Below are 6646 nucleotides of genomic sequence, written 5' to 3'. Positions count from 1 at the left end.
CCCTGAAAGCCATGCCCACTCGTGGGAAGCGCCCAGGGTAGGCCGTGGCGCTGGCAGGTCTGGCTGCATGCTGGTAACTCCAGGTCCTGTTTGGGTCCACGGCAGATCTGCAGCACTGCAGCCGAGCCAGCACTGGCCTGTGTGGCCAGGGTCGTGTCAGGACCTGCCTTCCATGGGCTGTGGGCTCGGTGTCCCTGCCTCCCCCGCAGAGCCCGTGTGGTGCGCCTGCTCCCGGGCGTGGCCACTTGGCTGGCTCTGGAGTCTGAAGCTGTCAGGGTCAGCCCCAGGCACAGGCAGCTCTGGGCTGAGGCCAGAGGTTCACAAGCGGCTCAGGGGCGAGCTCCTGTCAGCTCCCTGGCCTCCCTCCCAGGTGCCTGGGGCCTGCCGCTCCTTGGACCTGAACCCATTTGCGATGCCATCTCTGCGTGCCTTCTCGCGAGGCACCTTACCGAGGACAGGGCTGGGACAGGAGACACGACGGCGCTTCTCTACGCTGTCCTGGGGCCCAGACCGGGCGGCCCCTTGGCAGCTCCCTGGTTAGGGCTGGTGCCCGCGCCATGTCCACAGAGGTACCACAGGGAGAGGGAACAGGTCGGCCCTGGCTGTCTTCGATCTTTGTCATTTTCCGAGTTCCCCAAGGGGCTAGTGTACATTCCCCTTTGAAACCAGCCTCAGCTCCAGAAGCACCGGCTCAGCGGTCCCAGAGACAGGTACCTCACCCAGGTGCCTCAGCAGTGCCTCCCACAGGGGCCAGGAGGAGCTACCCTGCTGTTCGCTCTCGGGCAAAAATAGCTCGACAGGGACAGAAGGGAACGCCCTACAATGCTCTGGGACGGGCTTCCCGGTCAGTGTGGATGTGTTCCCGGCAGTCAGCCCGTACCAGGGCGACTGGGGTTTACTTGCATGGAAACACCGGATAAAGCCTCATCACTCAGGCCGCTGCTAAAACGACTTCCTCCTTCCCACATTCCCACAGCAGCTGGAGCCACACGCTGTCCTCACACGCCCAACCCAGTTACCTGGCCCTAGCCAAGAGGCGGACTGCCTCCACCAGCTGGCTGACTAGCAGGCTGCCGCCACGGGCCCTGCGCCCGATCCTTCCGTCTCCTCCCCAGGTCCTGCAAGAGGCCCTCACCAGGCATCCCATGGCCACGTGCTTTTGTAAAACGCATACAACCACAAAGTACTCCGAGACGCAGGGTACCTGCCATTGCCATCCATGGCAGCTCTGCCTCTGCCCGTCCTCAAGGTGCCGGAGGGGTGGGTCCTGGACCCAGGCAGGGCAGCAGAGTGGGCCACGCCTGGTCTGGGTTGATGGTACTTTCCTGTGGTCTACAGGTACTTGTGCATGCTTCAGTGATGGCCGGCCGTCTCAGCACAGGTGTGGCTTCCCAGAACACGGCCAGCCCACAGTGAAATGCACTGGGGCCTACAAAGTCACACTGCAGGGCCGGGGCCACAGCCTGTCACGGCAGTGGAGAGACAGCTTCCTGCACCCTACTCGTACTGCAGACGTCGGCACCCCGCCAGAGCACCTGTGGGCCTCTTCCTGCCTCTCACTGTTTGAGGTGGGGATTCACGTGTAGGCCTGGCCTGGCCTGGCCCTGGGGGCTGCTAAGATGCTGTGCTCAGCTGCCTGGGCTCGCGTGTGAGGCAGGCCCGATTCCCCATGCAGCCGGAGAGGCTGGGAGTGGGCCGTGTGCCCATTACCCGGCAACTCGAGGGGTTGAGACAGGAGGGCGAGCTCCCATAGCCTGGGTGACACGGAGCGCTCTTGGCTGAGGACACCAGCCAGTGTGCGGGCGGGGGCAGGTGGGGGGGTGCCTGTGGTCCCAGCTGGAGAGCAGAGGCAGGACACGAAGCATTGGGGACCCAGAGGGGGGATAATTGACATGTCTCTTGGATACCAGGGCGGGGGCAGGTGGGGGGGTGCCTGTGGTCCCAGCTGGAGAGCAGAGGCAGGACACGAAGCATTGGGGACCAGCAGGTGGCATAGTGGCTATGTCTCTGGACTCCCATGTAGCTGACCGCAGTTCCAGTCTTGGACCTGGTGGCTTAAACTCACACCGGGCACGTGTGCGTGCGTGCCCAAGATCCCAGGAGGAGAATGGAGAAGAAGGGATTGTGGTGTGGCCATCCCCCCTGGGGGGTGATTTCTCGCTTTCTGTCTCTCTTTCTGGCGAGCGCACGTCCTATAGCAAAAGCCACGAAGCGCAGCACCAAGGGACAGTCTCTGCAGAGGAATGCTGGGAGCTAGCGCCTGCTATCTGTGCCGTGGGCAGTTTCGAGCCTGCAGCCTTCCCTCCCTCTGACCGTCTAAACTGGCATTGTATTCTTTTTCTTAAAGGTGACCCTCTCCCACTGCTAAGGTATAAGCAGAGGCCCCATAAACCCAGCCTCGGCTCTCCCCACATGCACGTGAGTAATCCCCGGAGTGTTTCCTTAGCCCCTGCACTGGTGCCAGCCTGAGTGGCCAGGGATGTGGGCGTCTGCCAAAGAGCAACAGCTTCCCTGCCAGCAGTGGGCAGGCAGACCAGGGCTGGGTACGTGGCGACGAGAGCCCTGGAGAGCCAGGGAGGACGGCAGAGGGGGCTGGCCGGTGCTGAGTGGGCCCCCCATGACAACACCCAAGCCAGTGCCACCAGGATGTCGGACGGCTCCACGCCCCAGTGACACGCGGCTGAGGCCAAGCCAAGCCCTTGGCCAAGCCCGCTTGCTCAATGCTCCCAGCCCCTGTAGCACTGCCCCACCACACGGACCGAGGCTCAGAAAGGTCAGGACCCAGCCCTGCAGGTGGCCTCAGCCCACCAGGCGCCGTGCTCTGCCGAGCAGAGGCAGGCAGAGGGCGGCCCCAGAAAGGGCACACAGGAAGGACCAGCACCACTGCCGGCCCCAACAGCGAGGGCCGAGGTGGCTCTGGGGGAGCAGTCGCCTCCACAGGGGGGCTTACGGGTCAGCAGACGAGGCCGGCAGAGGGCACCCCGTGCGCACAGGCCAGGGCCTGGGCCAGACAGAGCACAGGAGGGGCTGGGCGCACCTGGGAGTGCCTGGGCTGGGCCTGGAGACAGGCGTGTGGGGGTTGTGTGGGAGGGCTGGTCTGGGAGCGGCCGGCTGGATGAAGCCCTACCTAAGCAGGTTTTGCAGGTGGATGTGAAATGAGGCTTGTTTCGGGAAGCAAGCTAGAAGGGCTGGGGGAGGGCGATGGGATGGCGCAAAACCTGTCACGGCAGCCTGAGGGTACAGTACCTTCTGTCTATAAACTGACGTGCCAGTTTGGGGGCCGCCTCGTGACTCAAACAATGCCACGCGAACTTCCCTCCAGCCCTGGCCCTGCCCTCGCGAGTTTTGCGACACTAACTGCCGCGTACACAGCATTTACTCTCCAGTGGAGGTTATATTTTAAAGCACATTTTCATGGATCCAATGGCTCAGCTATTGCTTGGGGGAACAATGGCAGACTTGCTGAAACCTGCTTGCTGGCTGCCGCCACACCGACGGGGCCGAATTTGCGGGTCTGATAATTTGCTTCCGAAAGCGGGATTCCAAAGTTTAAAAAAAAGAAAAACAACAACCAAAAACCTTTAAAAATATTGTTGGGGGCTGGCAGGTGGCACGGTGGTTAAAGGCGCTGGATTCCCACACGGCCGACTGCGGTTCAAGTCCTGGAACTGGTGGCTTGCTTTCTCACTTTCACTCTGTCTCTTTCTCTGATCACACTAAAATAATAATAACAACAATAATAATTAATAAAGTTAAATAGAATAATTCTTAAAAAAAAAAAAAGAAAAAGGACCAGCAGTTACTGTAAAGGCTATGTCGCTAGACTCCCATGTAGCCAACTGCGGTTCGAGCCCCAGACCTGGTGGCTTAAACTCACGCCGGGCACGTGTGTGTGCGTGCCCAAGATCCCGCGAGGAGAATGGAGGGGAAGGTTGTGATGTGGCCATCCTCCTGGGGGGTGATTTCTTGCTTTCTGTCTCTCTGTCTTTCTGGTGAGCGCATGCACCCTGTAACTAAAACCTCTCCAAAAAATAAATATTGCCAGAGGGCGTGTGCGCTTGCCAGGGAGAGTACGAGGCACTACCGATGGTGTGGTCACACTGTAAGCCCTTCTCTGCGCCCTGCCCTGCGAGGGTCTGGGCATGCTCATGTGGCTTGCCTGGTGGGTTTTCCTTTTTTTTTGGCTGGTGTTTTTTGATGCCAGGGCTGGGATTCAAACTGTGGTCAGCTACGTGAGACCCGGCTCCCAGATAAAAAATCTCTACCAAATACTGCTAGTTTTCAAAAAAAAAAAAAGATTATACCAATTTAATACTTCCCAGGAAAGCACTGAACACAGGCTTTATCATAGTAAGTTACGCACAACGCTCAGCCCTGCGACTTCCTGTGGCCAAGGCAGCGTGTGCCAGAACGCGTGTCGCCCTCACCTTGGCGAGCCGGCAGACCACCTGGCGCCGCGTGGGGGCTCCCCGTGGGTGCAGGAGCTGGCCGCGATCTGGAAGTGGGTGAAGAACAAGGCATGGCCAAGTGCAGGAGGCGGCAAGAAAATGGCTGTCCCAGCTCAGAAGGAGGGGCTGTGACCAGGAGCAGAGGCTTCTGGAAGACAGGGTGCGCAGGACTCCTCTGCCAAGTGATTTACAGGGGCGTTGCCTCGCCTGTGTACGAGCTACCCTGGCCCTGGTGACTCTGTGCCGACCCTCTCCTCCGAGCAGAACCATGCTTAATTATTGGCTAATCTCTCAACTGCTTTTTTGTTTTGTTTCTTCTTTTTAAAAAATAAACATCCAGGATTCACTAGTTCTAGTGTGTAGATTATTCTTCAAACTGAGAAGAGGCAAGGTCTTCGGAAGGTCTGCAGGCATACATTCCGCTGGGGCCAGCGGGTGGCTGGTGGTTAAGGCACTGGACTCCCCCATGGCCAACCACGGTTTAAGTCTCAGACCTGGCAGCTTGCTTTCTCATTTTCCTTTTATCTCTCTCTCTGTTTCTGGTCAAGTTAAATAACAATAATAAATAAAAATTAAGTAATTCTTAAAAAAAGAAATACCTACTACAAAAAAACTATGTATGGATTTCAAATTATTTTGCACCAAAATAAACTCATACTTTTAATTCCATCTTCTAAGGACTTTCTGAATTCCCCTGGTTAACACCAGTCAACACCTATCAGGACTCACTGTACCAGGCCCTTTGCTGACAGCCTCCAGGCTGACTTGCAGTCCTCCAACCTACCCCACATGGTAGGTGCATTTTAAACCCATTTCGTGGGCAGAACAGGAGGCAGAGAGAAACAAATGTGGTCTACTACCGACTCCGCTCTGGGAAGCGAGTTAGTACGGCAGTGTGGAGACTGCGAGAATGTAAGGCCCATGTGAAAATGAGCAGTGAACTCCTGCAGGCCGGACAGGTGCACAGTGTGTACTGAGAGCCGGCTAGCCGCGTGCCGGTGACAGTGTGCAGTGCAGCGACGCGGGAGGGGGGACCGGCCGAAGCCCTCGCTCCACTTGGCTGAGTCTCCCTTCTCTCCCTCTACTTCAACACGGGGCTGTGTGACCTGGCCCTGTGTCTTCCGAGGGCTTCTGGGGAACTGAGCAAGTCCCAGCAGGAGAGGTTGTACGACTCTGGCTTCAGTCTCTGGCATCTGGGAATGCTCAAAAGGCTGCCTGGAGCAACAGGTGTGGGAGGTACAACCGCTTGGCCCACGGGTCAGGGTGTCTTTGCCTCCTGGTGTCCTCTACGGCAGGTCTGCCACTTGCTAACGCGCGGCCCACAAGAGGTCAGACGCCCCGAAGGCGGTCTCACGTGCCCTCAGTGCCCCAGCCAAGCCAGAGGGACAGAGCTGGAGAGAAGTGCCCCCCTGCAGACGGAGCCTGGGTTTAACTGTCCCTTCTCTGTCTCTCTTTCTTTAGGTTTCTGCCACAGGGTATGTGTGCTCACTGAAGGGGCAGCAGGAGGAGAGGCGAGATGGCCCCTGGGGTTCCCGGGCCACAACCCCTTCCCCTCTTCTCCTGGGATCTGAGGCATGCGTGCATGCACCTGCCCCTGGTATGACCTCCAAGTCTTCAGGTCTGGGACTTGAACCATGGTCAGTCGCGTGGTGGTCCAGCGCCCTCAGCATCCTCGGCCTGGCTGGCCCCTCTACCCTGTTACCGGTGCTAGGGACAGTTCTCCCTTCCAGCGGCTTAGCTGCAGTCTGCTCTGGCAGGCCTCAGGCTCAGGAGTGGCCACCAGGGCTGCTGGGCCATGCTCACCGCCCCACAGTGGTGTGCTCACACTGCCACGGTGTCCCCACCTCTCAGAAACGACATGGAAGGCCCACACCAAGCCAGAGGTGCACGCCCCTTGGTTTCCACCTGTGGCTCCAGGTGCTGCTTCCCAGGGCGCTGGGCCTGCTCTGGGCACCCCAGACCCATGTAGCGCACGACTCCTGCACCCGCTGGTGTGCTCGAGGTCCAAGACCACTACCTGCTTCTCCCCTACGCCGCCACGGGCATGGGGACACTCCAGCTCACCAGCCCTGTCCACGCAGACACTGGGGTTCACCGGCCCTGCCAGCTCCGAGGGCCATCCTGCCCACGAGGATGCGCCCCTGCAGGCCACCCACCGCAGTCCACCGCCACTCGGGGCCACCGCTCCGGCCACGCGG

At 59.2% G+C, this 6646-nt stretch overlaps 1 protein-coding gene across 1 annotated transcript in view; it reads right to left on the bottom strand.

Annotated features, from left to right (window-relative positions):
* FARP2 (FERM, ARH/RhoGEF and pleckstrin domain protein 2) overlaps positions 1–1513 on the bottom strand; it is a 107146-nt gene extending 105633 nt beyond the window's left edge. Inside the window, exon 1 of the mRNA XM_027766999.1 lies at positions 1205–1513. The gene's annotated coding sequence lies outside the window, so the exon portion shown is untranslated. The remainder of the gene's footprint in view (positions 1–1204) is intronic.
* Positions 1514–6646: the final 5133 nt, after the last annotated feature.

This window comes from Tupaia chinensis, unplaced genomic scaffold (assembly GCF_000334495.1).
Source record: "Tupaia chinensis unplaced genomic scaffold, TupChi_1.0 Scaffold143823_1, whole genome shotgun sequence".
NCBI classification, from domain to species: Eukaryota; Metazoa; Chordata; class Mammalia; order Scandentia; family Tupaiidae; genus Tupaia; species Tupaia belangeri.
Note: the sequence above shows the minus strand (reverse complement) of the source record. Positions and strands in the feature narration are given on the sequence as shown.